At 39.1% G+C, this 7090-nt stretch overlaps 1 long non-coding RNA gene across 3 annotated transcripts; it reads left to right on the plus strand.

Moving 5' to 3' along the window:
• The first annotated feature begins 1225 nt into the window (after positions 1 to 1225).
• LOC121477064 lies at positions 1226 to 3217 on the plus strand. Of its 3 annotated transcripts, none has more exons than XR_005984089.1 (4): positions 1226 to 1287; positions 1553 to 1733; positions 1898 to 2114; positions 2909 to 3217. It is a non-coding gene; the product is annotated as an uncharacterized LOC121477064 (long non-coding RNA). The 3 variants fall into 3 exon arrangements; XR_005984088.1 differs by having other exon boundaries at positions 1286 to 1325; XR_005984087.1 differs by lacking the exon at positions 1226 to 1287 and having other exon boundaries at positions 1341 to 1733.
• The last annotated feature ends 3873 nt before the right edge of the window (positions 3218 to 7090 follow it).

The following is a 7090-nucleotide window of genomic DNA, read 5'->3' on the forward strand; positions in this document are numbered from 1 at the left end:
CCAAGTGTTCCTCTGGCACTTTTCCTAGATTGGTTTTTATTTTATACTTGATTTTATTATACATTTTATTTTAATTTGGCAAAAACACATGAAATGTGTCCCCTTAACAAGTTTCAAGTGTACAACACAGTAAGGGTTGACTACAGACAGAATGTTGTACAGCAGATCTCTAGAACTTACTCATCTTGTCAGACCGAAACTACACCGTTATCAGCCACTCCCCATTTCTCCCTCCCTCCTGCTCTGGCAACCACCATTTCACTCTGATTCTATAAACTTGAGTATTTCATAAACCTCATATAAGTGGAAACATGCAGTACATAGCACCCTGAACACATCCAATCTTATATGATTGATTTTTTATTTGCTTGATTTAATCCATTTCCTTTTTTATCTCTACATTGTTTTAATTACAACTATTTAAAAACAGGACACATCTGCTTCACCCACACTTAAAATACATTCACTGTCACTTGAAAAAGAAATATTGCCAACCACAGAGAAACATTTGGAAGGGTCTGAGCCCTGCAGGTACCCACTGTCCTCTCCTTACCGAGGTTTTCAGTTTCACCACGACATTTTCTTTTAGAGCTTGTTCTAACTCAGACTTCAGAGAGAATCCCGGAAGATTAAGAGCATCTTCCTTGGGTGGCCTGAAGTACAGAGGTGGCAGGGTCTATCTGCAATCCTATGGCTCAGTTAGTACATAATTTCATGCCCATGTGGCTTTAAATTCAGAATCTAATTTCATCCAAATAGCCAATCATCCCTGTTAAACAGCGCAATGGTGTACAGAATAATTACAGCAAAAGCCTGCACCTCCCTATGGGCCCTGGATACATAGGACAGTTTTTAACAATTCCTCTGCCATATACTGTCCTAGGAAAAACAGAGGAACGGGTGCCAGTGGGGGTGGTCATGAGTCTGCACCCCCTTAGTGCACAGGACGGGCTCTGCACACTGCCTGCACATTTGGGAGGCCAGGTGGGGAATGAGCCCAGAGGCTTTCCCTTCAGCTGCTCTGGCTTTGCACTCCTGCCAGGTTGGTCTCTGTGGGAGCCAAAGAGCAAAGAGCCTCTCCAGCATAAAGCAGGCATTATGAATGCATCTGTTTCGCCAGCTCAGCACGGCAGCGTGACTAGAGATAAATATTTTTGGCAAACAGTATAGCAGGTGCTGTTACCATGTAGGGACACAGTAGTGCTTGAGCAACACAAATAAGTTACTTGGACTTTGGAAATCAAGAGCCATAACACCAAGGGATGATGGATGGCAGCAAAGAATGAGGTGATCTGGAAGGCTCATCGTTTGCAGTACTGGATAAGGTTCTTTTCCTTCTGGGTAGCTTTGAAGAAGCAGAGGCACAAGGAGGCCTAGGTCTTGCTCACTGCTCACTGCCAGTGGGACGTGCTGCCTCTAAGTGCCCAGGCTCTGGGTTGAGGCGGAGGGGGGCCTAAGGGCCTCTATCTCTAAACTTAAACAGGCCTTTGCATTCAAGGTGCAATGCATTCAGCAACTTCCTTTCTTCTGAACATTTGCTTTCCATTTCAAGTCAGCTCCTGTGGTCCCTGCCAAACTTTGCAATCTCTCCTGAAAGGCAGAATTCATGCAGCGGGAAGGCAGCTTCCACACGGGCAGATCAAGAAGTTTTCACCTCAGACAGACGTCATTAAACGGATTGGAGGCCTTTGGGACCTACAACCTGAAAAGGTCATGTGTATTTGTGTGTGTAGGTATGTGAGCATGTGGACGTGTGTTTACGTGGGTGCCTGTGAGTTTGTGTATACACTGCCGCTCTTTCCACTGAAGTGAAAGAGAAGCTTATCTATGCAGCTCACTGATGAAGTATTGAAACTTTCATGTAGAGAGCAATGACTGTTAACTCCATTCATTATAGATAACCTGACTGAGCATCCCCCGAGTTTCAGAACAGAAAGTAACAGAAGCCCTTCAGACTGCCCAGTACCCGACAAAACAGCTTCAAAGCAATTCCCCAAAACATTCTAGGCTCTTCCTTTTTCAAAAGACTGACAGCTTCTCTTCTTGAGGAACAATAGTGCTACTGCCAAGGGCATCTGCTCCAAACCTTCTGCTCATTGCTCCAGCTTCCAAAGGTGAGCTACTACTTATCTGGAATGTTCACTATCCTTCTGTATCTTCATTTTTTCTGAAATGTCAACTCCTTCTCATGGTGGTTTGAAAATCAACAGTTCACCTGACCTCTCCAGGCCTTGACCTTAAACACCAATGAGGCCAGCTCTCCTTGAGATCAGTGTTATTACTTGACACCTAACTATTGCTATGAGATGCATGACATATTTTACTTCTAATCCTTTGAATTCAACAGGCAGTAGGGCAAAGTGATTAAGAATGCAGGCTTTAGAATGAGTGTGCCATGGCTCATAATCCTAGATACTCCATTAGCTGGTTACATGGATTTGAATTAGTAGTTTCATGTTCCCATGCCTCAGTTCATTTATCTGTAAAATGGCAATAATAACAGTACTTACCTCATCAGATCTGTGTGAGAATTCAATGAATTAATATAATGTAAGATGCTTTAAAAAGTTGGGCACACAATAAGTGTTCAATAAATGTTCCTCTTATTACCTACATGACAACTCTGCAAGGTGCATCTTATTCCACTACTCTAAATGAGGAAGCTGCACGTGGAGAGGTAGGGAGGCTCCACAGAGAGTAAATGTCAAAGCCACATTTTAAATTAAAAAGTATCATTCTTCACAACCTGTGCTCTTACCTCACTACCTGCTAATGCTCAGTTCAGTGACACGCTAGGCATTGGTTCTAAGCCTTATAGACTCCTGGGCATAATTAAAGGTAGGCAAAGTGATGGCAACAATTGATGATAATAGTTCTAATTATAAAAGCCTGTGTTTCTCTGTTCTAGTGCCAGCACGCACCCCCTACCACAAGCCTTGCCAAAAGAGAAAAGTGATTTTATTTCTCATGGTTTCTGCATGCAAGAGGTGAAGGGGAAAGAGAACAAAGGAAGAAAAGTGAGTCCGGAAGTGAAGAGACCGGGACATCTGGAGGAGAAGGAAAAAGCTTATTTTCTTCAGAGGAAGAATATATCTTCTTCATTTTCCCTTTTTAAAATTCTTTCCCTGTGTGGTCTTCTTGTTTATTTTTTTACCTTAATTTTGTATTCAGGGATCCCTGGGTGGCGCAGCGGTTTGGCGCCTGCCTTTGGCCCAGGGCGCGATCCTGGAGACCCGGGATTGAATCCCACGTCGGGCTCCCGGTGCATGGAGCCTGCTTCTCCCTCTGTCTGTGTCTCTGCCTCTCTCTCTCTCTCTCTCTGTGACTATCATAAATAAATAAAAATTTTAAAAAAAAATTTTGTATTCGATTTTTTTCTGAAAATTTGGAAGAATTTTTTTTCTGGTGATTACATTTCTATCTATGACTTTACAGAATACATTTAATCCTCTTTTCCTTTCAAGGAATAGAAGGCTTTTTTAGAATTATTAAGGTTAGAAATCGTTCCTTTGTGGTTTGTCCTGCAGGCATCTTTATTTAATAAATCCTTGCCTACTCAAAGTCACAGTGGTGTGTTTTCGCAGTACCAATTAACTTTATGCTTTGACCAAAGATGAAATTAGCTCATATATTTTTCCTTTCCATTCACCTCCCTCTACTCTTTTGCCCCTTTTAGCTGATGATATCATCATTTTGGTGTTTGCTTTGTAATGGTAAATATACTTGTACCTTTATCCAGAGGATGCCCAAGGACAAGGCTGTGGGGACAGTCCATTCCAGGTGCTAGCTGTAAGAATATACATTGTTCCTTAGAAAAATTTAAAACCAACAAACAAAGACATCAAATCAGTCAGATCATAATAACAATAATACAGCACCAGTAATATAATACAGATTAGTGATAAAATATTCCTCCTAAGGAGATGCCACTCCCACTGCTTTGTGCCCCTTTGCACGTCTCTCTGTTATTTTATCAGCTTTACATAATATCTTTTAATGTTTCACTGTAAAATATGAGAAAAACAACAAAATAATAATAAATTACTCTCTCTCTTTACCCTTTGCCAATATTGTCAAGATCTGTAGCATTTATGTTGTCTGTTCCGTTATGTCGTTTTTGTGCAATTAAGTAGATTCAGTACCACCACCATTTTCCTATACTTACCATCCATGTCCTGATGGTAAGGACATCCATTATCCTTTAGTAGTTTTTTATTTAAGATTTATTTATTTGAGAGAGAGAACATGTGAGGAAAGGGGGACAGAGGGAGAGAGAATCCCAAGCAGAGACAGATTCAGGGCTCAATATCACAAACCTGAGATCAGGACCTTAGTCCAAACCAAAAGTCAGATGTTTAACCTACTACACCACCCAGACACCCTTATTCTTTAGTCATTTTTTAAAGACAGGGTCAAAAGTCCCTGCATTCTAACATATTGAAAAATTTGTATTAATATAAGGTGCATATTTTGGCTGGGTATAAAAATTCTTAAGTACTGCCGGCCATTTTCTGTGAAGAAGTCTGAGCCTGGACTACTGTTTTTGATTGGAATTTCTCTTTTACTTGAAACTTGCTTGTATCATTCTGGGTAAAATTTTCCTAGGAAACAGAATATCCTTTCAAACTATAGATTCTTCTTTTTCTGTAAAATTGTCTAAATATTTTTCTGAATCATTATCTCCATTTTTCCTCTTTAGGACACCAACTATTTATATCACCTTTGACTGTTTATTACTTTTTCTCTAATCTTTTTAACTTTTTGCTTCTGTTTCAGTGTGTTCATTTTTATTATGCCCCTTACTGTGTTTTCATCAGTGTCAGGTTTCTGTTATGCTGCTAATCGTTTTGCCTTTAGTTCTATAGCAGTTTTTATTTCTTTTTTATTTCTACTTTACTGTGACTTTTTCCTGAACCCTGTCAGCTCACAGTTCATCTCTTTGTGCTCTCTAGCCAGCTCCCCTTGATGCCTTTTATTTCTGCTTGGTCTCTTTTCTGTGTTAGAGCAATTGCTTCTTTAATTTCTTTAATGGCTGGTGAGATATCTGGATACAATAGTCATCTGCAATGTATGTTTACTGAACATTCTTTATCAGCAATATGTGTCTTTTTTTCTTTCTAGTAGAAACTGTATGGACATATGCTGATTTCTTTTTTCCCCTATCATTTGAATGAGATAAGTTTTTCATGAACCAATTCAATGGTTTGTCATGTGGGGAAGGAGCCAGGACATGTAGTATTTATGAGAGCTCTCTGAGAATTTACTTTTCCCTAGCTGTGGAGTTCCTCAGTTGTAGGGAGGATTATTACTTAAAGACTCCCATAGTGCCACCCATCACCACAAGGACAGGCTGCTTCTTGCAAATTGTTTAGTTATGTAATCCTCCTTTAGCCATGTTGTTCCTCATTTCTCAGAACAATACCAAGCAGAGGGAAAACTCCCAGGCAAGCTAATGAACTTTGTTCCCAATGTCCTGGCAAGGGCTTTAGTTCTGCACCTCTACATGAGACTCTATCTTGGAAAGTACAATAGTTTCTAGGATCTATTCACATGGTCATATTTTTAATTCTATGTGTCCCTAGGTGGTTTGATCATGATCACCGCCATCTTTATAATACTTTGCCTACATGATTGATCAAAATTTATGCTCTCACTTTCATTGGAGACAGACATCATGTTCCCATTTCTCATTCTTTTCTTGTTGCTTTTGGGTAAAACAAAAGGGGGAGAAAGAAATGCCAATTTTATATTGCTGTCTTGAGAATGGAAATCACTAGCTCTTCTTAAGAGAGAACCAATTTTGTAACTAAAAATAACATTTAGAGAGCAATACAAAAAAAGGAAGAAGGGGTAAATTTAACCTTCCAGTAGAAAATCTTCTCTTTGCAAAGAAAGCCATCACTACGCACTCTTGGGTTCTGGTTGGCTTTTCACTCTAGTTACTGTCCTTATTGGGAAATCCATGACTAAATCATATTGTTTGGCATGACTTGTTAACATGGAGGTCATGTTACTTCAGTCCCAGATATTTGTCATTGCAACAGATGCTGCAGATCCAATAGCAATTGACAAAAGTTTTAACTCATAAAAGTGGAGAATTAGAATAGCAGTTGCCAGGAGTTGGGTGAAGGGAGAAATGGGGAATTATTTATCAATGTGTACAAAGTTTTAGTTATGCAAAAGGAATAAGTACCAGATATCTTCTGTAAAATATAGTACCTATAGTTAACAATATAATACTGTGCACTATAAATATGAGAATACAGTTCATGTTAAATGTTCTTGCCATCACATACACAGACACACACACACATGAATACAAAAACATTTTTGAAGGTGAAAGATTTGCTTAGTATATTGGTCATGGTGATGGTAAGGACAGGTATAAGCATATGTCTAAATCCATCAAGATGTATACATTGAATGTGTGGATTTTTATGTAGCATTTATACCTCAATAAAGCTAAAACACACACACACACACACACACACAAAACTACAACTTTCTTCTAATAGCAATAAGACTATGATTTATCCCATGATATTATTGAATACATTGGGGTTTTTTTATTTAAGAATACAATTCTGAAGTGATAACACAGAATTATTTAACAGAGAAGAACTAGTTATATCCACTGTCACTCAGATTTTTTTATTTGTGGGTGGCAGAAAGACTGGTAACACAAGAGAATTTTCACTGCTGAAAGCATCATAGAATTAGCTGTCACACTTGACATTAATGCTAATTATGGACAAACTGAATTTTCTGACAGATTTCTGCAGCCAGTAATTTAGGAAAAGTGCTCTGCTTTGGAACACCAAGAATGTCAGCTAAAGGTCAGCTTCCAGGGCATTGAAATGACCCCTTCACATAACAAGATGTTAAAATTGGACTCTTTTTTTCCTTAGTCTAAAGCTGGAGAAAGCAGACAATGGATACTAAGTACCCTTACATTACAAAGTGCAAGCTCACCTTGCAAAGTGAGTGATAAGAAATCAAGTTGCCATGATTCCTCATCAACTCTCTTGAGGTATAAAAAGATGGAAGTTAAAAGGATTGCAGAGCAATATCACTGCAGCAAATTCTGGAA

Source organism: Vulpes lagopus, chromosome 16 (assembly GCF_018345385.1).
Source record: "Vulpes lagopus strain Blue_001 chromosome 16, ASM1834538v1, whole genome shotgun sequence".
Taxonomy (NCBI): domain Eukaryota; kingdom Metazoa; phylum Chordata; class Mammalia; order Carnivora; family Canidae; genus Vulpes; species Vulpes lagopus.